This window comes from Sturnira hondurensis, unplaced genomic scaffold, assembly GCF_014824575.4.
Source record: "Sturnira hondurensis isolate 20B ecotype Veracruz unplaced genomic scaffold, ASM1482457v3 Scaffold0022910, whole genome shotgun sequence".
Classification (NCBI taxonomy): Eukaryota; Metazoa; Chordata; class Mammalia; order Chiroptera; family Phyllostomidae; genus Sturnira; species Sturnira hondurensis.
Genome location: NW_028095541.1, coordinates 16,729,763 through 16,753,735, shown reverse-complemented (window position 1 = coordinate 16,753,735; position 23,973 = coordinate 16,729,763). Strand labels below are relative to the sequence as shown.

The 23,973-nt window shown below is 39.2% G+C and overlaps 1 long non-coding RNA gene across 1 annotated transcript; it reads left to right on the top strand.

Annotated features, from left to right (window-relative positions):
- Window positions 1–20,840: 20,840 nt before the first annotated feature.
- On the top strand, window positions 20,841–23,359 carry LOC118980569 (uncharacterized). The gene is made up of 3 exons (XR_005065136.1): window positions 20,841–20,956; window positions 22,275–22,446; window positions 23,070–23,359. It is a non-coding gene; the product is annotated as an uncharacterized LOC118980569 (long non-coding RNA).
- Window positions 23,360–23,973: the final 614 nt, after the last annotated feature.

Below are 23,973 nucleotides of genomic sequence, written 5' to 3'. Positions count from 1 at the left end.
GCTGCTGTCCCAGTGCTAGAGCTCAGAAGGAGTCAGTCTGCGTAAATCAGTGTGTGGGTTCTTTAAGAGGAACTGTTTGGAACTCCAGAAGTTTCTGCCACTGAGTAAGTTGCCACTAGTTTTTGCAGCCAGAAGTGATGGGAAGTACCTTCCTGGCACTGAAACTCTGGGCTTAGAGTCCTTATGTGGCGTTTTGACACCTCACTCTGAGATATCCCTCTCAAATTTTTATCCACCAGCCCATTCTGCATCTCTGCTCCTCTTTCCAGTCTGGATGGATGTGATTTCTTTAATTTCATAGTTGTCATACTTCATCCAACTCAATTTCTGATAGTTCTGAGTAATGGTTTTTCTATAATTTAGTTGTAATTTTGCTGTGGTTGTGGAAGGAGGCAACTTACGTTTACCTATGGTGACATCTTGACCAGAAGTACTCTTCTTCTTTTTTAATTAATTTTATAGAGAAAGAAAAAAAGAAACATCAATTTGTTGTTCCTATTATTGATGCAGTTGCTAATTAATTTTTTTACTTAAGAATTGTTTTATTTGTTGATTTGAGCGAAAGAAACATCAATTTGTTGTTCTGCTGATTGATGCATTCATTGGTTGATTCTTGTATAGGCCCCGACCAGAGATTGAACCTTGGCATATTAGGGCATGCTCTATCAACTGAGCTACTTAGCCAGGGATTAGGAAAGTTTCTTAACTTCTTACTCTGACCCTGAAGTTGCATCATTGGCCCTGAAGACTTTATTGTAAAATAACTAAATTTCACAACAATGACCATGAATCATTGATTATATTTAATGCAACTATGTTTAACACACTCTCTTTAAAGGGCAGGTGTGTATATAAAATAATTCATAGTCTTGATTCTAAAAGTTATTTTAACCTGATTTATTCTTTAAAGTGTTTTGTTACAGTTAAAATTTTATTTCACCCCTTAAACAAAGGGTGATTTGTCACTTGAATTGCTTTGTGTTGTAACATCAGAGGTTTCAAAGCTGAAGGGATCTTAGGTATTCTTTAGTTCACCTACTCAAGGATATATAGGTAGTTAGACCATGGCTAGAACTAGGATATTTTTATCCTTTGGTCCATCATAGTGTGTTAGTCATGGTAGCCTATGTTATGCTGCAAGTAACCAACAATCCAAATCTCAGTGAATCAATACAAAAAAGTTGATTTCTTACTAACACTACAAGTCCTACATTGTTGGCAGGAAGGTCTGCTCCACGCAACTACTTAGGCATCCAGCCGACAGAGGCTTTGACTTGTGACAGCAGCAAAAAACCTCTTGAGCCACTTTAGCAACATGAGGGAGAAAGAATCAGCACAGTTAATTAAATATGCTGGTTCCTTCCACCTACTCCATTGATCAGGGGAGTCACATGGTTTCACCCCTTACAAAAGAAGCTAGAAAGTCTATTCTTTCAAGTGCTCAGGACGAAGAGAGCAACAATATTGGCAAAGACTAGAGTTACCTATCACTGTTCTTTGCTTTGTGTTATTCTTCTGAAACAACTTTATAAGTTACAAGACAGGGATGGAGATAATACCAATGATGATGATGATGGTGGCGATATCTAAAATCTGCACAGGTCTGCATAGGTCCAGAAAATGCTTCTTTTAGGTACATTATTTTTTTAAGGATTTTTTATTTATTTATAGAGGGGAAGGGAAGGAGAGAAGGAGAGAAATATCAATGTATGGTTGCCTCTGGTGTGTCCCTTGCTGGGAACTGGCCTGCAACCCACGCATGTGCCCTGACTGGGAATCGAACCGCGATCATGTGGTTTGCAGGCCCGCGCTCAATCCACTGAGCTACACCAGCCAGGGCTAGATACATTATTAATTAAACTTTGTACAATAATATTATCTTTCTTTTTCATATGAGAAAATTAAATCTCAGGGGAAGTTCAATGGAATAGAGTGATTTGCTTAGGTTAGTACAAATGAATCTCCATAAACCTGGCTGCTTGCTTTCTCAGAGCCAAGCTGAAGAGCAGCTCTGGAGACCCAACATTTCCTGTGTAGATGTTCACTCAGTCGACACAGTGAATGTGTAGGCAGTATCCCCACTGACCCTTTTTAGTGCAAGAACCACTCCCAACTATGCCTGGAGTCCTGATTCACACATTCTTTTACCCTCCCCAGGATTTAATCTCTAGTTTCTGACAAAGTATGGAAGTGCCACTGTCCCATCTGTATGAACCAGCAGAAAGGATCTGGAGGTCTGGCTGCTGCTGAAATGAACGTTCAGCATTGTCCTCTTCACTCCCACTTTCACCACTTTGCCAATTCCCGAGCCTTTTGAAGGCCTGCATGGCAACCTTTGCTTCTCGAGTTTTTCCTAATAGTGATTTGAAATTTAGCCTTTTCATGTCTTCTAAGTCAGTTACTACTCATCCTTCTGCTACCAGATGGGATACTAAAAGTCTAGTCAGAGCCGAAGTGGACTGAAGAGAAAAGTGGGATAAGAATCTAATAAAGGGGCAGCCAACATGAGAAAGCCACTTTCAGAATTAATTGCAAAAGTACTTTCAAGCACAAGGGTTAATCAAAGTAAAGAAAACAGTAGAATTAGTTTCTAATTGTGATTCCTTACTTATAACCAAATGTAGCCTTTATTGTACAACAAAACCTGTTTGCCATGTAAGTATAGATACTTAATATTTATTGTATCATGGATGAAAAAATAGAAGAGGTTCTATAGAAAGTAACCTTACAGTGTAATCTGATCATAAATTCCTAACTGGCAAGGTCATGGTGGGGAGTCACATCCCAGGAATATAACTTTTAGTAGAAGGTTTATCTTTGCCTTAAACAAACCCTGTCCATTGTTTCTGTGCATCTATATTAACAAACCTTTGAAATAACCGCTTTCAAGAAAGCACACTTTGTTAACTTCCTATAATCAAATCTCCACCTTGTTTTTTCCCACCTCCATGTAACCCCTCCTTAATTTCAAGTGCATAAAGCAAGCTGCAAAATGTTATTCTGCAGAGCATTTGAGATCTAGCTCCCCAGTATGTGCCATCAGTTTAGCTCAAATAAATTAGTATAAAATCTCTACAAGTTTGGACATTTTTTAATTTGACTATATTAGTGCGAAAACAGTGTAAAAACCACATGTTCCTAATAGAATGTGGTAGGTGCTATGTAATGACACTATTATGATTTGAAATATCACATCTAGGCTAGTACTTTAAGTCATCAACTCATTGAACCTGAATGTGACAAAAATAAATTACAATTGTGAGATAGATTGACCCTGTTTGACCTAAGGGAAAACTTAATTAGGATTTTAGAAGCAAAGGTAAGCAAGTGAGAATGGCAGGCCTAAACACACAGCAAGTGTTTAGCCTTAGATTAGGCACAAGACAGAATACAGATGAAAGGTTTAGTCTTCTCAAAATTTATAATGTTAATCAAGAGGACAGAGCAAATGCATGTAAAGTGAAGCAGGTTCTTACAAAACAGTCCATCATAAAGTGTCATTTTGTGTAATGAAAATTCCAGATGATGTAGGAAATGTGAAGACAAGAAAGAAAGGGAAGATGACTGAAGGAGGAATACTCAGTGAATATTTCCTGTAAAAGCTGGTGTAAGAGTCAGGATTAGAAGTCTGAATATAATCTGGCTAGGTGAAGAAAAGGGGAGTCAGTTTTAGAAACAGCATGGACAAAGGCTGGCTGTGTTGTGTTCCTGGTAAAGTGCCTCCCCCTGGTTGTGCCATGTCAGGTTCTGTGATCCTTGGCTGTGCTTGTGTATCTGTCTGACCAGATCATAACTGTCTGGAGGAAAGGGCCTTATTCTCCTGAGAGCAAGTGGAGCAAGCATTGCACTTGGTACAGAAGAGGTGCTCAACACTGTTTAATTGATATAGTGTGACTTTTTTTTGCTTAGAATAGTAGAAAAAAAGGATTCACATGGGTTCCACACTTTTCTTGAATGTGTTTGTTATCAATTAATTTTTAAATCAAAGATTACATTCCCAGTGTTCTTTTTCCTAGGTGACTATGAAAGATTCAGACTATAATAGAAGGACTAAGGCCAAGCTGGCCTGTACTGGACCAAGTAAGTACTCAAGTAACAAATGAACATGACTCTGTTATTTTTTGTTATACAATTACCTGGGCGGGGGTGGGGCGGTAAGTTTGAACTAAGTCTGAACTGTTGCCAAGCTGAGAGAGGATTCCCTTATTCAGCTCATTTCTCCTTGAATAATTCATTGGCAAGTCCCTTGTACCTGCAGCAAGCCTAGGCGAGTGTTTCTTATTGTGTCTTAATGAATTTTAATTGTACCTCTCCCTATCTGGACATCACACTGTATTACATATTATTATGTTTTGATTGCTTTTAATAATTCTTCAGTCTTGAAACAGTTTGTAGTTTTGTATTTCGTTTTGCCTTCTCAGACTGTTTAGCTCAATGAATAAGCTAATTAGACCAATGTGTTCAAGATCATTGGCTTAGCTTATGTCACCTTCTCTCTTCCTTGGCCACGGACTGCCTCTGTGACCCTCTATGATATTGTCAATTATAATAAAAAATATGTATTTTGATCTTCACCTTTTCTTGGCAATGAGTTCCTAAAACCTATGGCATTTCCCAAGTGATAAGAATAATAAAGATGTCTTTTGTTACTCATAACAAGCCCCTTTCAACCATTTGTTGATGAGATGACATTGGAAAGCCCCAAAGATGGGGTTGGTTGTCAGGGGAGCCAATAAGAATTAGGAAGTTGGAACTTTCAGTTTTACCCCCAAATTTCCAGGGAGGGTAGAGGGTCAGAGTTCAAATCAATAACCAAGGTCAGGGATTTAATTCGTCATGTCGGTGTAATGAAGCCTTCCCAAATACCCAGAAAAGAAAGGGTTGTAGAGCTTCTGGGTTGGTGAACCCAGAGAGATGCTGGGAGGAGGGTGTATGTGAAGATGGCATGAGGGCTCCATGGTCTTTTTCCCCATAATTTGCCCTATGTGTCCATTCTATCTGGCTGTTACATCCTTTTATAATAAACCAGAAGTCTAGCAAGTAAATGATTCTCTGTACTGCTTTAGCAAATTAATTGGGGAGCATGGGAACCTCCAGTTAACCAGTTGGTCCAAAGCACAAGTGACAGCCTGGACTTGAGACTGGCATCTGAGTGTTGCTAGTGGAAATCAGCCTCTTCCACAGGATGGTAAGGAAAGCTTTCCAAGGAACCATGCATGGGAAATTGTGGTGTGGCAAAATTTCTTCGGGTGAAATCTGCCCCTGGGTTTCCAGTGTCTCATCTTCATCTACCCTGCATGGAGAAAGTCCAACTGTGACTTCAGAAAGGCCAAAACAAAGGCCAAGGTTAGAGCTTCTGTTTCATACAAAAGTTTAGTTCTTTGGAGCCTGTGCAGCCTGCCCAGGGCACCAGTAGCTGCTAGATCCATGTGGCCATGTGCTCCCAGGCAAGAAAAAATGCACAAATGGGGTGAGTGTGGGTCACCAAGCAAGTGAGAGAGACAGAGAGAGAGAGAATCTTTTTTGTTGCCCTGGGGTTATAACTAGGAGCTTTTTAAAAATAACCAATCAACTTCCCAATGCTTCTGATGGGCCCACACCCCCTAGTTAGACTGATAGGTTTCTGTGCTCAAGCACCTCTCCCCCATCCCCCAAAATCTGGTACTGAAGGGTGGATAGTGTTCTTAGGGAAGTTTTCTGTGCTCCTAGGATTAAGTGTCCTAGGAGGCAGTAGTCTGGAGTGTGTGAATGAGCCTGTAAGTGCTGTAGCTTTCTGACTAAGCAAGCAGGCTTATGCTCCCCCAGTTTATTAAGCTTAATGTCTAATTCCCTTTGTTCTCATTCTTATTAATAACTAGTTAACTAACTACAGTAACAAAGGGAAGTAGTCCTATGAGGCTGAGCCTTTAACCTGTGGGCTCTGATGCTCAGGTGGAGAATGTCAGAATTGAGTTAAAATGTATTGACAGAACACCCAGCTGGTGTTGCATAATGGCTTGACATGTAGCAAACTCACACATCTTGTGTCAGAAGTAAAGTACTATTAGGGTAGTTCTGAGAGTACAGGAGACACACAGGTGTGTGTTTTTCCTATAGACCTCCTAGCCTCACCTCTAAATGTATGTACACAATCATGTTGTTACCAGACTGCTTCTGTGTGGGGGCTGGCCCTGCCCTGGCTCAGTCTGGGGCCTTTTGCACATCAGGTGACCTCCACATCTTGACTCACCTAGGAAAGAGTTCAAGGATGAATCAGAGTGAAAATAAAGCAGGTTATTCATATAGAGAAAAAGAAAAAAATCAGGGCGTGGGTACCACTGTGAAAGAATCAAAAGGTATGTGTCTGGTGGTCTTGGACTAACTTGAGAGTAAGCTGTGTGCTCAGTTAGTTCTTGGGGTTTTGTGTATTTCCAAGGGCAGTAAGGTTGTCTCCAAGTTTTGTGGTACAAAATTCTGACTCTGCCTTCTGAGGCGTGGGGGGGTCCTTATTGTTGTAACTTCTACAACCCCCATGGGGGTTTCCAACCATTAACTGTTTCCCTTTGATCATGTCTGGAGGTGGGAGCTCTGGTGAGAGGATGTCAGCTCTTCCTTCCTGATTGCTCTTGTTGGGATTTTCCCCAAACTTCTTTCTATCCTGCTTCATTGTGGCCAAAGTACCAGGTTAGCTGAGCAGATGAAGTGCAACTCCATGCACTTGCCTTTCTGACAAAGGGCCATTAGCTTTTATAGTCATAAAAAGCTACTTAACGATGCGGATATATTCTGAGACCTGTGTTGTCAGAGGATTCTATTGTGTGAAACTCGTGGAATACAGTTACAGAAACCTAGAAGATGTTCCGAGACCACAAGCCAGTACGCCATGTTTCTGTACTGAACCCTACAGGCAATTATAACACAATGGTAAGTACAGGGTGGAGCAAAAGTAGGTTTACAGCTGTGAGTATGTGAAAGTTTATTATTTTTATAATTATTACCCTTATTTATTAACTATTGTATTATTTTTCATATGAACAACTGTAAACCTGCTTTCCCCCATCCTCCATTTGTATATGTAAACATAGAAAAAGCACACTAGAAGTACAGTGAAAAGGTAAGAAATTGTGCACCTGTATAGGGTACTTACTGTGAATGGAGTTTGCAGGACTGAAAATTGCTTTAGGAGGGTCAGTGAGTAAGTGGTGAGTAATGTGAAGGCTCAGAAAATCACCATTCATTACTGTAGACTTTCTATACACTGTCCCATAAGCCCTTCCCGGGCCTGCTTCTGATAGGGTCAGAAATACAACATGGAACCTGTCAATGCTGCTCTGTGAACAGGGATGTGGGCTGGATTGGCTAGAAATATTGAGAGGAAACTTTTGGGGTTGGGAGTAGATCGTCATGGTAGTGATTGTCAGGGGGGAGTGAAAGGTGGCCTGAGAATCAGCAGTATGAAGATATTCAGATGGAGAGATAAAGGAATATAGGGGATTGACATGGTAATGTGGCTTTGGTTGTAGGATGTTGGAGCAGTGGTCAGGTTAAGGGATTTTTTTTGTATTTGTTAAAGAGGAGGGTGTTTGACATGGAGAGGGTAGAATTGAGGACTCAGTATTTTGACTTTGAGAATTTGGTTTTGGTTCTATTGATGTCTGGCACAAAGGACTCTCTTGGGCATTGAAATACTAAACCAAGTTTCTGGAAGAAATAAAAGTTATTTATGCTGTACATCATTACACCCCCAAAATATTTCCAAAGTGCAGGGACAGGCCGGCTCCACACTACCACACAAAGCTTCACTGAAGTGCCTGTGGCACTTAACACTTGTTGAGGTACCTCCTGTGGACCTGTGTCCTTATACAGGAGCTTAGCTAAACAAAGAATTTACAACAGTGTACTCTGAACACCATCAAACTTGGAGGGCTGTAGCACCCTCCGAATATGTGGTGCTGCAGACTGCACCCCTGTGCCAAAACAGGTCAGTGGCTGGCTGACTGGGATGTAATCTTTGTACTCAAAACTGAAGTGCTAGGAGAGAGAAGGAATCTACTGCCAAACCCACAGATAATGTTCCAGTCAGAGAAAAAGAAATCCTTCTAAACCACGCATTTTTTTCCACGCATTTTTTACAGGTAGTTCACCTCCATCACAACTCATGTGACCACCATTTTATATGTGGTCTGTTGTTGACTGAAATGTTGTTATGTAGTGCCTGACTGTAATTTGTTGAGAACAACAATTAGCAATATTCTAAGGTTCTAAGGCTAATTTCTCTTTTATAAACACAAAGTGATGGTTAATATGCATAATCACAAAGGCTATGTACCGCCACATAACATTACTTGTGTCCTATGAATATTACTGGTGGAAGTGGGGTCCTTGTGGTATCTAAAGGAAAAGACTTTCCTAAGAGACACATGGGAAGATGTGGCTCTGTGGTGTGATTTATTGATGATGTAAAACTAAGCGGGTTCCTTCCTGACTTCCCAATGTCCCATCTCCATCCATTCCGTCCTGGAAAACATCAAATCTTGTCCTTAGTAGGGCAGGATGAAGGTCACTGCCCAGAGTTTATGCTCCATTATTAAAGTACATCCGGCTAGCTTAGTGTGTGTTTCCAACTGCAACCCATTGTTCCTTTTGGAGCCTACATGGTCTGCTGTGGGCCACGTTAGCTGCTAGACCCATGTGAGCATATGCTCCTGTGTGAGAAAGCACATGAACAAATGGGGTTAGTGAACCACCAGGTGGGCAAGAGAGAGAGAGATAGAACTTCTTTGTTTTCCTGAGAAGATATTAGCTTGGGATTTGGATGGACCAGGTGCTCTCTCAAAATAACCAATCAACTTTCTAAGCTTTTAAGGGTTTTGGATAGGTGTACCTCCTAAACAATCCCTTCTTTCCCCAGGCTAGAATGGCGGGTCTCAATGGTTCAGCACCTTCCCCTGCAACATTTTGACTTCAGTTGCATACAGGCCTATCTTCCCCCAGCCCCACCTGGTTATCTGGTACTAGAGGGAGGAAGGGAGGAGTGTTAATCCCCTTGGGTGAGAAATGCTGTAATTCCCTGGAGTGTGAAGCTGTGGCTTCCTAGCTAGCAAGCAGGCTTATGTTCCCCAATTTATTACGCTCCATGTCTAGGTCTCTTTGCTCCCCCTTTCTAGGTAAATACTGACAGCAACATGAGTACAACCATTTATGCCTGTAATTATAATAGCATGAATAAAAGAGAAAACAAAATAAAAACAAGAAAGGAAAAACGATTATGTTTTATGGAGGGGGGATCATGAGCAAACTGATTCTTTCCTCTAAATTCTCTCTGAATATTGTTATTATAGGTAAACTGGATGTTTGAAACTCCCCTGCACTGCAGCACTCTGACTTTAATTTTATGTCCAAATAAAATGTTTATATTATATATCCCTATATTTCCCTACGATTAAAAAAATCCCCGGGAGGATGTGGGAGCAGACACTTGACTGTCCTGTCCCTTCCTATTTGCCCACGCGCCCGCGGCTGAAATCCTTTCTCAGTACAGCTCCTCCCTAATTAGCCACCAGCCTCTTCTCCTTCAATGCAAAATCACTATTAACTCATTCTTGTTAACTCTTTGAAAAAAATAGGGGGTCATAGAATAGCGTATGACAAAAAACAGCTTGAAATTGGGTGTTGTATCTGTCTTCACCCCATCGCCCATACTTAACTTCCCCCAGAAATCTTTCTCCTCTAGCTCTGAGCAGACAAAATACCCCTATACATATACTCTTGCCTCAACAATTGTTTTTAACGTTTAAGGCAGTTTTAATGCTACATTTATTTTTTGTGGTGACTCGGATTAATAACTTTCTCTCCCATTACATTATAAGCTCTGTAAGGTCAGGATCCATTATTGGTTTTGTTCACCATTCTATTTCTAGCACCTAGCACAGCACCTGGCCTGTCGTAGAAATTCTATATGTATTTGCTGAATAAATGAGCACTGGTTGCTAACATTGACTGAGCACATGAGATTTTATAGGCACTGTGCTTACGTGCTATGTATGTGGCAGGTGTTAACCCTTTGTGTGTAACATCTTAATATAAAATTTTGTGAGATGTATGTTGTTATTATTTCTGTCACACTAATGACAAAACTGAGGCACAGAGAGATTGTGCGTTGCCCAAGGTCACACAGCTTCTAAGTGGAAGAACTGTGAGTCAATTAGACTGTGTCCTGAGCCTATGCATCTAAACTGTGTGCATGTTATTTTAAATTAATAAATATGTAAATAAATAGGCAGACTCATTGAATTATTTATCCTGTAAAAACTTTATCATCCATTTATTTTTTCTAGGCATTTGGAATAAGGTACAAATGAAACAACCCCTGTCTCTCATATAGCTTATATTATTGTGTGTGTGCCTGCATGTGACATAAACAATCAACAAATGAACATACATATACATATATGTCAGGTGGTGGTAAGTGCTATGATGAAGAATGAAGCAGGATAGGAAAAGGGAGAATGAAGGCAAGTTGATGCTGTTTCTGCTAGTGTGGTCAGTCAGGGAAGATTTCTCTAGAAAAGCAACTTTCAACACTTAAGGAGTAAATCAAACAGAGGATTTGTAGGCAATTTGAGAAATGTTTTCTCATTAATAAATGATTCAGTTGAAAGAATATGAGCAGATAAAATTCAAAGCAAGCATTAATTAAAGCTTCTTACAAGCTCAGGCCTCGAGAAGGCTGCAGAGACTCTGAGAGGTCGTTTTACACAGTACAGTGGTAGTTGGTCTAAACTCTGGGGTTATTGAGGTAAGTTAGCCTGGAAGTACCCTGGCTCTGTCTTTGGCCAGTTTTCTGGAGCGGCCCCTGCTGTGTGGCCTGAGCAGTTTCCTGGTGGGAAGCAGCACTAACCAAAGTACACACACAACGTCACTCTGTGAATCACTTAAAAAAACAGAATATAATATTTTATGTATACCCAGATCAACTCAAGCACTTTCTTCCCTGTGACTTGATAAGAAATGTGCTTTAAATTTTTTTTAATGTTTTATTTTATTTTACTTTATTTAGTGTCTGTCGTGAGGCCCACTGAGGGGGGCGGGGCACTTTGCCTGAGGGATGGAAGTATGTATGCCTTTCCCAAAGGGCTTCTATTGCTGCCCTGTAGGTTAAGCATTTGGATCACCTGACTCAATCTGTCTAAGAGAAAAGTCTTGGGAACAAGATATCTAACCGGAACTTTTGTTACTTAATCCTTGTGAGAAAGGGGCTGAGAGAGATCGGTAGAACAGTCTTGGTGAGACGATTAGGTGTTTTGATTGTTAAAGCAAAGGTGTTCTCTTTGAAGAAAAATAACCCAAGTAGGTGTTGAGTGGCCTCTCCTGTCACTAGAGTTTCGAAACGAGTGAAATGCACCACCATTGGTGCCTTGGATCCCTTTACTGCGATCACTTCTCTCCAAGCCTTGCCTTTTTCTGACTTGCCTTTTTTGGCATACTCTTTCTTTCTTCCTTTTGTAATTCATTCAGTAACAGTACACAAGCTAGCAAAGACACATTCAGGATGACTGGTTAACTGATACACCTTGAGGTTTTTGAAAACAAAACGGCAGAACATTCCCTTTGTGCCAAAGGAGAGGAAGTAGAGAGTGGTTGGGACACTGTGCTTTATTAAGAAACCCATTCAGTCAGAAGGATTTCCTGACTGGGGAGGTAAATTACCCATTCAGTCTTTCCCCTACTGATCTGCCCAAAGACCATTAAAATATAGATTATATCTCAGAAAACTGTATGCAGAGACAAAAGTTTATTAAAATAACATTTAATTAGCAAGGCAACAGTAACATCTAAAACCACATCTTCGTTTCCCTGTCTTTGAGGTGATACTACTCACAACTCTTATAAGGCTTGAATAAATCTCCAGTTGTTGGTTTTTGTCTTTTGTTTTGGTTTCTCTCATCAAATTTAATAGAATATTTTAAAAATAAATATTTTTGATGATGATAGTGATATGTATTTGTCATAGAAAATTTGTGAAATACAGAAAAGCTTAAGAAAGAATATATAAACCACCCATTATTTTACCGCCAAAATATAACAACAGTATTGTAAACATTTGGTATATATTTTTCTAGTCTTTTTATTCTGTGGATATACATAAGGAAGCTATAGAGACATTTGTGGAAGATGTTGATATTGACTTTGTTAAAGATTAATTCTTAAAGTCTATGGTTTGACTGGAGGAGTAGAAAATGGTCAAGACTTCTGCTGAATTTGTTACCTGTGTCATTTAGGAAACTTTCAGTAGCAGGTAGCTGAACATCACAGTTAAATACAAATAAATGCATTAACTTATAAACTTGGGAATTAAGAGATAAGATAAAAAGTTTTCCCAAGGACTGTCTCTATTCAGTAGCTCCAACTCCATGTCTCCACTGTTCTCTCAGCTCATTCTCAGGCCGGTGGCAGGACGACTACAGCCACGCCGGCCTCAGTGACATCCTCGTGCAGAGGGAGGGGGGTCACAGGCAGGAGTTCTTTCATCAGAACATGAACGGACCACCCTCCAGAAGGGGGACGATATTTTCAAATCATGAATCAGGTATCCAAACTATACAAAGAACTCTTACAACTCAGCAGTTAAAAGACAAATAGCCCAAATGAAAAAGTAGGGAAAGGATTTGAATAGACATTTATCCAAAGATGTACAAATGACCAATAGGCACATAAAAAGATGTTCAGCATCATTAGTCATTAGGGAAATGCAAATTAAAAGCACAATGAGATATCACTTCATACACACTAGGATAGGAATATTTAAAAAGACAAATAATAAGTGTTGGTGAGAATGTGGAGGAATTAGAACCCTTGTACACTGCTGGTGGGGATGTAAAATGATGCAGTCTTAGAGAACCAGGCTGGCAGTTCCTCAAATAGTTCAATACAGATTTACCATATGACCCAGCAATTCTACTCCTAGGTGTTTATCAAAGAGAACTGGGAAAAAATATATATATATGTGTGTGTATGTGTGTGTATATATATACACACACACATACACACGCACACAAACTTGTGCACAAGTACTCACAGCAACTTTGCTAATTGTAAGCAAAAAGTGAAAACAACCCAAAATCTCTCAACTAATAAATGGATAAACAAATTGTGGTATATCAACATAATGGAATATTGTAAAGAGAAATTAACTACTGATACACACTGGAACATGGATCAACCTTGAGTGCATTTTACTAAACAAAATAAGGCAGACACAGAAAGCCACATATTGTATGATTGCATTAGCATGCAATATGCAGGCCAGGAAACGGGAAAGAGAGAGTCATGGTTGCCGTGGGCTGCAGAGAGAAAAGAGTGAATACAAGGTTTCTTTTGGGAGTGATGAGAACATTCTGGAATTAGTGGTGATGGTTGGTTCTGGAATTAGAGAGTGGTGATGGTTGCACAACCCAGTGCTAAAACCATTGAATTATCCACTTTAAAAGGGTGAATATTATGGTGTGAGAATTAAATCTCAATTAACAACAAAAGGAGTATAAAAACCGCTTCTCCACAAATTCTCAGAACAAGTGGCCTAAATGGAAACATAGGAACCAGACCAGTGGTCTGGGGGATGCCCTGTGTGCAGAGGTTTGTGGATCTCTGAAGGACTTAGATTCCTCATGGCCTCCCCCTTCATCTAAGGTCAACCTTCTAACCTTTGGCTGCTACACAGAATGAAATAGGTATTGAGGATTTACAATTTCTTGAGTTTCTTTTCTTGTAACATTCCATACCTTCAGCATGTCTTCTTACCTGCTCTTATTCTATTATAATGTATTATAATTGTCTTTTTGCTGTCTGTTCTACTAAATCATAAGCTCCTTGAATGCAAGGGCTTCTGGGTATCTCCAACAGCTACTACAGTGTCTAGCCATAGAAGGTCATCAATAATGCTTATTGACTTAGTGACTCATGTGAAACTTGGAAATACCTCCTGTAATTCCAGCCAATGGCCCAAATTCCCGGTAGCAGCAATTCATTGTTTATGTGAGGACACGCTTTCTGATACACTCTCCCTAATACTGAATCACTCACAGCTTTGTGTGAGTTTGTTTCATCAGCTCCTCTATGAGCCAGGGAACAGAAATAGTCCAGGCTTCTCAGAAGTAGAAAAACTGGAAGAGGAACTTGTCTACCTGACCTTTTAGTTTGAAGCCAGCTTATGTGACAAGATCAGGGCATATTAAAATTGGGGGGGGTGTTAAAGTATGAATTTCCAATTATTTAAGAAATACAAATGATTTTTAAAAGATTTTATTTATTTATTTTTAGAGAGAGGGGAAGGGAGGGAGGAAGAGGAGAGAAACATTAATGTGTGGTTGCCTCTCGTGTACGTACACCTTCCTGGGGACTTGGCCCACAACCCTGGCATGTGCCCTGACTGGGAATCAAACCAGTGACCCTTTGTTTCACAGGCCCATCCTCAATCCACTGAGCTATCTATACCAGCCAGGGCAAGATATACAAATGGTTTATTCCACTTGTTATATCAAATACACACACACAGTCACATCCTCAGATAACTCTCTCTAATTTCTGAAATGGGCAAGGGGCATTTGGTCTCTTGAAGCAAAGATAAAGGGAAAGTCAGGTCTTAAAAATTTAAAGCAGTTCTTTGAGGTGGTGAATAAGTACGGGCAAAGGGAAAATGATAGAAATAATTGTCACAAGCATATGTTCACAATATAGTCTTTTCTATAAGTTAGCGGGACAACTGAGCATCACAGCACCAAGGAATAGATGTGTCACACAAGGTAACTATGCTATTCACTGAGCTTTTATTGAATGCAGGTTCACTCAAAGTAGAACATCAACATACATTAATATCCTACTCACACTCTTAACAATCTAAGGGAAATATAACACACACACTAAGCAATCGATGGGGATAACAAACCTGAGTTCCAGAGTCTCAGTCTGTAGGAAGTCTGACAACCAAGGACTTAAAGAAGAAATATCATCCAAATAGGTAGGAAGCGTGGAGATGGGGAGCCAGGGTGGAGAGGATGTGGTACAGCTGTGGAGGCAAGACAGCAGCAGCAGTGGCCAGCAGAACAGGTGGTCCCACATTCACCTGTAATGGATAAAAACCAGGAGGGACACCTGGGGAGAAAGTCATCCAAGCCTTAGGCCAGACCACACAGCCCAGGGTTCCAGAGCTGGGAAAATAAAGCCTTATAACTTCTGGCTATAAAAACCAGTGGGGGTTGGTGTGGTAGAAGAAACTGTCAGTGTCTCAGGAGAGTCCATTTAAAAGTCCTGCATAGCCCTAGAATGTACACAAACCCACCCACTCTGGAATTCAGCACCAGGACAGCAGCTAGAAGGGTGCTAGTTGCATACGGGGAGTGGCAGAAGTGACTGGAAATGAGGTGAGAGCAAGCAAGTGGCATTATTCCCTCTCAGACCCCTCCCACACAGATAGCACCACAAAGCCACAAAGCAGGTTGCTCCACCCTGGTGAATACTTAAGGCTCCACCCCTTATAATGTAACAGTTGCTCCAAAGCAGTCAAAGCATCTCTACACAGAAGCAAACACAGGGAGGCTGCCAAATTAAGGAGACAAAGAAATATGGCCCAAATGAAAGAAGAGATAAAAACTTAAGCAAAATGGAGATAGCCAATCTATCAGATGCAGAACTCAAAACCCTGGTAATAAGGATGCTTAGAGATCTCACTGAGTACGGCAAACACATAAGAGAAGAGATGAAGGCTACACTAAGTAAAATAAAGAAAAATCCACAGGGAACCAACAGTGAAGGGAAGGAAACCGGGGTTGAAACCAATCATTTGGAACATAAGAAAGAAATAAACAGTCAACCATTACAGAATGAAGAAACAAGAATTCAAAAAATGAGGAAAGAATAAGACTCTGGGACATCTCCAAATGCGCCAACATCCAAATAATAGGGGTGCCAGAGGGAGATGAGTAAGAGCAAGAAGTTGAAAACTTACCTTAAAAAATAATGGAAGAAGACATCCCTAATTTATGAAGGAAATAAACATACAAATCCAGGAAGCACAGAGTCCCATAGAAGTTGGACCCAAATAGGAACACACCAAGGCACATCATAATTAAAATGTCAAAGATTAAGGATAAAGAGAGAATCTTAAAAACAACAAGAGACAAGGAAAGAATTATCTACAAAGGAGTTCCCATAAGACTGTCAGCTGATTTCTCAAAAGAAACTTTGCAGGCTGGAAAGGACTGGCAAGAAGTATTCAAAGTGATAAAAAGCAAGGACCTACACCCAAGATTACTCTATCTAGCAAAGCTATAATTTAGAATGAAAGGGCAGATAAAGTGCTTCCCAGATAAGTTAAAAATTAAGAAGTTCATCATCACCAAGCCCTTATTATATGAAATATTAAAAGGGCTTACTTAAGAAAAAGATCAAAACTATGACCAGTAAGATGATAATAAACTTACAACTGTCAATAACTGATTCCAAAAAAACAAAACAAAAACAAACTAAGTAAACAACTAGGACAGGAACACAATCACGGAAATGGAGATCACACAGAGGGTTATCAACAGGGAGGGAGAAAGGGGAGAACAAAGGGAAAAGTATAGGGATTAAGAGGCATAATTGGTAGGTACAAAATAATCTTTTGTACCTACCAATGTTAAGGGGAACATCTTAACAGGGGAATATTAAGAATCATATAGAAAATGGAGAAGCCTAAGAACTTATATGCACAACCCATGGACATGCACTAAAGTGGGGGGGGGGTTGCTGGGGGGAAGGGAGATACCAGGCAGAGGAGGCAAAGGGAAAAAATTGGGATAACTGTAATAGCATAATCAATAAAATGTACTTTTTTAAAAAGCCTGATGTGGGCAAGGGTGGACCTTTCTGAAGATGGTTCTGTGAAAAAATTATTCCTCAGTTATTATCCATATCAGTTATTACATATATTATCATCTATTACATATATTATATAACAAATGATTAATTAAAAATGTATCCATGACACAAACCTTGATTTTACCCAGAAAGAAATAACTACATCATAACTACTAGGTTTCTCTTTGGTTATTAATATGAGACCTTTGAACTTGCCTTGCAGAAAACATGGAATACTATTCCCATGTCACTATGTAATGTTGTGGCTCTTCTGGCAAGAATGTGCTGCATGTCCCAAAATATTTAATACCTATATAACACAGGAGAATTCAACCATTGTTTTAATAATAACTGTTTCAGAAGAAAACTTGTAACATGAATATTAGTAGAAAAAAGTCAGCAGACCATTTATTGAGCCTGATATGAAATAAGAACACCACAGTTGCTCTGATTTTATGCCTTAAGCTCATTCTGTTTAAGCAAGCTCTCAAGATCCAACAAGTCATCTGATGACTCAGGCAAGTACTGAGCAGGAAACAAAATGCTCTGTCCAACCTGTGTTTCTGAAGCATTTACTGGGTGTAGCCCTTTATGATCCAGCCAAATCCTTTTTTTGCAAGACATTGCAAATAATTTGATAAACAAAGCAAAATGTGTCTGCAGCACTCCAGAAGGATTCCTTCAGCTAAATAGCAAATATACAAGTTACAACTTATTTGGCAAATCATAAATAAATATAATGAGCAGTATTGGGATAGACCAAGGCAATAAAAAGGCTAATACTGGCAAATTGAATGGAATTTGCTACAGTTTCATGAATTGTTTACACTTCACAAAATCAGAACACAAAAATGTTTTAATATTGTGACAGTTTGGATTAATGGAATTAACTCAGTAGAAAATCTGCTTAAATAAAGTTCATGCACCATTAAGGTTATTAATAAAATTACAGCCTATGGTATATGGTATGACATATTGAAGAATACAACTCAAAGCATTTTTACAATTAAGTCCTAACCATTATCACTTTTTTTCATTTTTGGAAATTATTGTAAAGGCAAACACTGCTGGGATTTCTGATAACTCGAGGAAAAAGAGAATTGTGATATAACATAATGACGATACATTTTATTTTCTATAGCACTTGTTTACTTCTTCTAATTTTATTGAGATATACTTGACCTACAGCTCTGTATAAGTTTAAGATAAACAATGTAAAGATGACATACTTATATTATGATTTAGTACATGTTCTGTATTTAATTTCTATAGCACTTAATTGCTTAGTTTTTGTATGTAAAGCAAATACTTCTTGAATTGCACTTATTAAACTGAGAGAAAGAGAGGCTACAAGAAAGTAATAATCACCAAAAGTTTACTTCTTTTGTTAATTCAAATATTATATGGGTTCTTCATTATATATTGATGTTTGTTAACTGCACTGTTTTGAAGCAATTCCATGCCTCTCTCCAACATTTTTGTTTTGATAATTTAAAANCTGACTGGGAATCGAACCACGATTGTCTGGTTCGCAGGCCCGCGCTCAATCCACTGAGCTATGCCAGCCAGGGCTCAAGCAAATACTTCTTGAATTGCACTTATTAAACTGAGAGAAAGAGAGGCTACAAGAAAATAATAATCACCAAAAGTTTACTTCTTTTGTTAATTCAAATATTATATGGGTTCTTCATTATATATTGATGTTTGTTAACTGCACTGTTTTGAAGCAATTCCATGCCTCTCTCCAACATTTTTGTTTTGATAATTTAAAAAAAAACTACAAAAATCTTGAAACAATATGGTAATGAACACATTTTTATTTAAAAAATTATTTATTTATTTTTAGACAGAGAGAAAGGGAGGGAGAAAGAGAGGAAGAAAAACATCAATGTGTGGTTGCCTCTCACGTGGCCCCCACTGGGGACCTGGTCAATAACCCAGGCATGTGCCCTGACTGGGAATTGAACCAGCAACCCTTTGGTTTGCAGACCAGTGCTCAATCCACTGTGCCATACCAGCCAGGGTGAACACATATATTCTTTACTTAATCCACCACTTTTTAATATTTTGTCATGTTTGCTTCGTCTACCTAATATCTATGCACATATATATGCAAATTTATATATGCAATGTTTTTCATTTGTTTTGTTAATTAAGTTCTTTGTTCCATGTTTAGCAAAAAATAAAAGACCTCAGATGGCCATTCATACATATACACACATATACACATATGGAGCAAAAGAGAGGGAGGGAGACTCAAACAAGAATAAGGACTTCTTAAAATACATTTCAAGCATTTATAATATCTATCTATATCACGTGTGCCTTGTGTACTGAAGTTACCACCTGTTACTAAATTTGTTCAAAATTTATTTACTACTGATAGGAAAACATTTCGTAGTAGATAAATTTTTTAGAATGTTTCTTTGAGAGTCTGAGTTTATGCTATTGGTACAAATTTAAAAACATACTGAAAAGAGTTTTTAAATGCAAAAAAAATTTTTTCATGCCAGAAATCATGCACAAATTAAGTTACCCGATGAACAAAACAATGTCTATTTATTTCACTGTGATCTCCAAACACCAAGTACAGTGTCTTGAACTAATAGATTCTCAATAAATATTAAATAAATCAAAAGTGAATAAAAAAGAGTAAAAACTTACATAATCAATCACAATATAATGATTACATTTAAGAAAATTAACATTAATTGTAGAATGCCATTTAATATACTATTCATATTTGGATTTTCTCAATTGCTCCAAAAAAAATGTCTCATAGCTGGGCTTTTTGTTTTCCTAATCTGTGTTCCAACCAGGATTTGTACATTGCACTTGGTGATTCTTTAGTTCTTAATGTATAGCAATTTCCCTACCTTAAAAAAATGACTTCCCCCCAAGAATCTTCAACAAAGTTCCATCTTCTAGATTTCTTTACTTGTTTCTTCATTATTAGATTTAGGTTAATCAAGTTTGGCAAATATACTTACTTTGCTGTCAAACCAATGTTTAAAATCAAATCTTAAATTTTCTCTGCTTGATATTGTGGCTCTTCCAAAGTTCTGGTGTGTCAATACTTTAAACCAGCTTTGTTTAAAAAAATATTTTAGTAATAAATAGCATGATCCTTCTAACAGTACAACATTTGTTTCTTTAGTATGTTTTGTTTTTGTGAGGACAGGATATGTCTTGCAAACTTTCATTTTAAACCTTCCAATTCCAAGCAAATGCTCAGTATGCCTAGTTCCTAACTCGGGAGGGCATGTTTAGACAGCTTATCATCTGCACTTTGGTCAGTCCACAAAGCTCTCTAGAGTGCCTGTGTTCAAAATAAATATCAAGAACTCTACAGATAAAGGTACATGTTCGCTTATGACATTCTGATCTTAATCAATTTTCCTAATGATTAAAACTGCCATGGAAGTGCATTTGAGTTATGTCTTCAACAATTAAGTCTCTATATAGAATAAACACAATGCCCTATGATTTCTCCCCACATTTCTAGTTATCAGTGAAGCAAGGATGTAGTTGGGAAGATTAAATATTCTAATAATTAATGAATTGATCTAAACATCAACAGAACTGTATTCTTACCTTCATTCATCTTGTTATAATAATAATTTTAGTAACTCACTTTATTTAATCCAAATTATCACAAATACTAACAGCACATAAACACTTAAACATCTGCACTGCTTTGGTTTTAAAATCCGAATTAACATTAAATGAGATTAAAAATTGTTTCCTGATCACAGGAGTCACTTTTCAAGGGCTCAATAAGGACAGGTGGCCAGGGCCAGGGACTGACCCAGGATCCCAGTACGCCCTCCCAGCACAAAGCACACCGGCCCCCTCCCCCCACCCCCCCAACCCCCACCCCACCCCCAGCAAAGGCGTCATTCCTTGGCGCCCACACCCCTCCTCTCAGCAGCTGGGATGGGCCCAACATGCCACATCCAGTTTGTGAAGTGAGAAGCTGAGGGAGGGAAACAATGGCCACAGCCCCACTGAGAGGTCCACGCCCTTTACCCAGAAATGAAAACATCCACATGGGTCAAAATGACCGCTTTCCCAGTTCCAGGTATTCGCGCAAGACAACTCTCTAGGCAGAAGAGGGGCCTGAGGCTGGGGTTGGGGTGGAGGTTGCGCCACATCACAGCCAGAGACCCCGCAGTAGAACCTCAGCCAAACCGACTGGCTGCATGGAGCCGGGGGACCCACTGCGCCGTCCCGCTCCACCGGCTGACCTGGGACCTGTCCCTGATGGTGGACCAGACTCCGGCCTGACCATGCGTGGCGCGGCAACCCCGCCCACGTGGGGCTTCTGCATCGCCACCCGGAGAAGAACACAGCAGCCGAGCGCGCCAGGCCCCAGGCCACCAGCTGCAGCGCCTGCCAGTTACTTCGCTAGCCTGTACTGAGCCGCTCTGTGCAAGCGCTCTGTTATTATAATTACTGAGTCACATTTCCTGGTTGACCAAAAAGTTTATTATTCATGTAGATCATCAGGATCTGATTAAGATCTTAAACACAAGTTTAAGGTTGGCATCTCACCATTTGTATGTTAACCCTAACTATTCACTTAGGGAAACAGAAATGATCCTAGCATCATAAGGCTGAAAGAAATTTCCAAAGAACAATGTATATATATACATTTCTCATCATTAGGGAGTCCAAAAATCAGTCTGCAATTGCAAATCTACCCTGTTTGTAATAATTTTTTGCAAGGGGGGTTTCTGTGTCCTTTGGCCTTTCTTTGTTCTTTCTATTGTCAGGCTATTTCACGTTTAACTTAGTTTTTTTTTCTATGTGGTAGATGAGAGACAATAGCTGCCCTTTAGTTGAAATCTTTCCTCAGGTTTGGGCCCCAGCTTTGTGCTGCAGGCAGAGTAAGCAAAGTCTTTTCAGCCTGTCCTCATGGGCCTTGTTTCCCAAACCTTTAATCATTTTTATGGCTTCCTTTAAACTCTCTCCAAGTTTTCTGTCTCCTTTTAGACACAAAGCCCAGAATTAAATATAATGTTTGGAAAGGTAGGACTAGTATCAAGTTTAGAAGACAATTACTGCATAGTTTCTACATTCTGTTCTCTAAGATTTGTTAATAGTTTTTTAAAAATTATCACTTTCCAAAAAAACCCATGAAAATTCCAAGTAGTCTTAAATATTATTTTTTGTGTGTGTTTTAAAACTCTTTTGACTGATCCTCTTGAGTGGCACAAAAGATTTCAAAGCCCACCTACTCTCACTTTTCTTGGAAAAAGTTTCTCAGAACTGTAGAAACAGCTTTAGAAAGAAGTACAAGGATAATTCATATTTGAACCACAACTCATTAAGGTTTAGTTACTGCAGAATTATGGCCCAAAATATCGGATGCAAGTGTACATTACTGCTTCCTCTAGAGTTACCCAAACGGCCCAGAGCGGCACTCATTCTGATGAAGCTACACTAAAGTACTTTATATTTAGAAGGAAGATGACCAGAGAGTAAGCATCACAGTTACTCCACGCTCTGACCATGGCTTGACAATAAATTCATCACCTGAAAAACTGTGGAAATTCCATTTATCTGCAAGTAAATATTTGCAGTGGGGGCTTTTGCATCATTGTCATGTGTTTCATAGGAGCCAAAGTTTCTGGTGGATAGCTGAGGACTTTCTTTGGTAAATTCTAACAATATGTTAATTTTCTTTTATAATAATAGTAGCCAATCAATCATTTATTGAGTGTTTCCTATGGGCCAAGCTGTCCAATTATGCACTCTCTACACATTTTCTTCTTTGATTGGTATCAGCTTTGTGAAAGAAAATTTTGTTATTGTAGGCAATTTATAGATGTGTAAACCGAGGTCAAAAGTCATGTGGTTAGTGAGTGGCAGAGTGTGGATTCATACCCCTGTATTTTTGACCTAGTGTAACTACTATGTTACACTGACTAACACATATTAAATTTCAGTAATCTTACAGTTTACTAAAATAGAATTCATCTTTATTTTAAAATGAAGCTCTCTAAAGATGTATGGCATTCATGTATAAATTATCGGAAGAAAGAATGGATGTTTTGCAATAGGTTCCTGGCCCCAGAGAACCCTTTACGATCCATTGCTTTGCAGCACATAGACCAATGGCATAGAGTGCTAGGTGATGACATGGCAGTAGAGAAACACACTGACCAAACCTCTTCTTCCCTTTTTCCTAGGCTTGCATTCAGCAGCCTTTCCTACAGTTAACTCAGGCCATGGGACTGTTTTCACCGGTAGAATGGGGGCTGGGGTGACGTTTGCCCTATGACTGCCATGCACAGATCTGCCCAAGCTCTTTGCCCTTCTGACTGACTGGGAGGGCCACAGTCAGGGTGACCTTGGAATTCAGTTGTTGGAACCACCATAAGCCTAAGGACTTTATAAAGACTGAAGCTGAGTCCTTCCTCCCCTCCCCCTAAACCTGGAACTCTTATGTGAGTGAGAATAAAACAAATTCTTTAAGCCACTGTACAGTAGTCTCAGGGGAAGTGTTCGTGGGAAATGTCCTGAGAACCCCTGTGGATGCCTGAAACCACAGATACTACTGAACCCTGATATGTACTATTTTTTCCTATACTTACATATCTATGATAAAGTTCAATTTATAAATTATACACAGTAAGAAATTAGCAACAATGAGCAACAATAAAATAGAATAACCATAACAATATACTACAATGAAAGCTATATAAATGCGGTCTCTCTCCTCAATGTTACGTAGTTAGTAATATGTTCATAGGAATTTCTCAGGTATTTTTTATACAACCTTTCATTTATTCATTTTTAGAGAGTAGGGAAGGGATGAAGAAAGAGAGAGAGAGAAACATTGATGTGTGAGAGGTACATCAATTGGTTGTCTCTCCTACATCCACACTGGGGACCTTGCCTGCAACCCAGCAATGTGCCTTGTCTGGGAATCAAACTGCCAACCTTTTGGTTTGCAGGCTGGCCCACTGAGCCACAGCAACCAGGGAACCCAGGTGTGCATTCTGAAGAATTAAGGGTATATCTGGCTTTTAAAAAATGATTTTCTGATGTTATTTTAGAAAGAAAATAAGCATACAAAACACACAGTAGGCA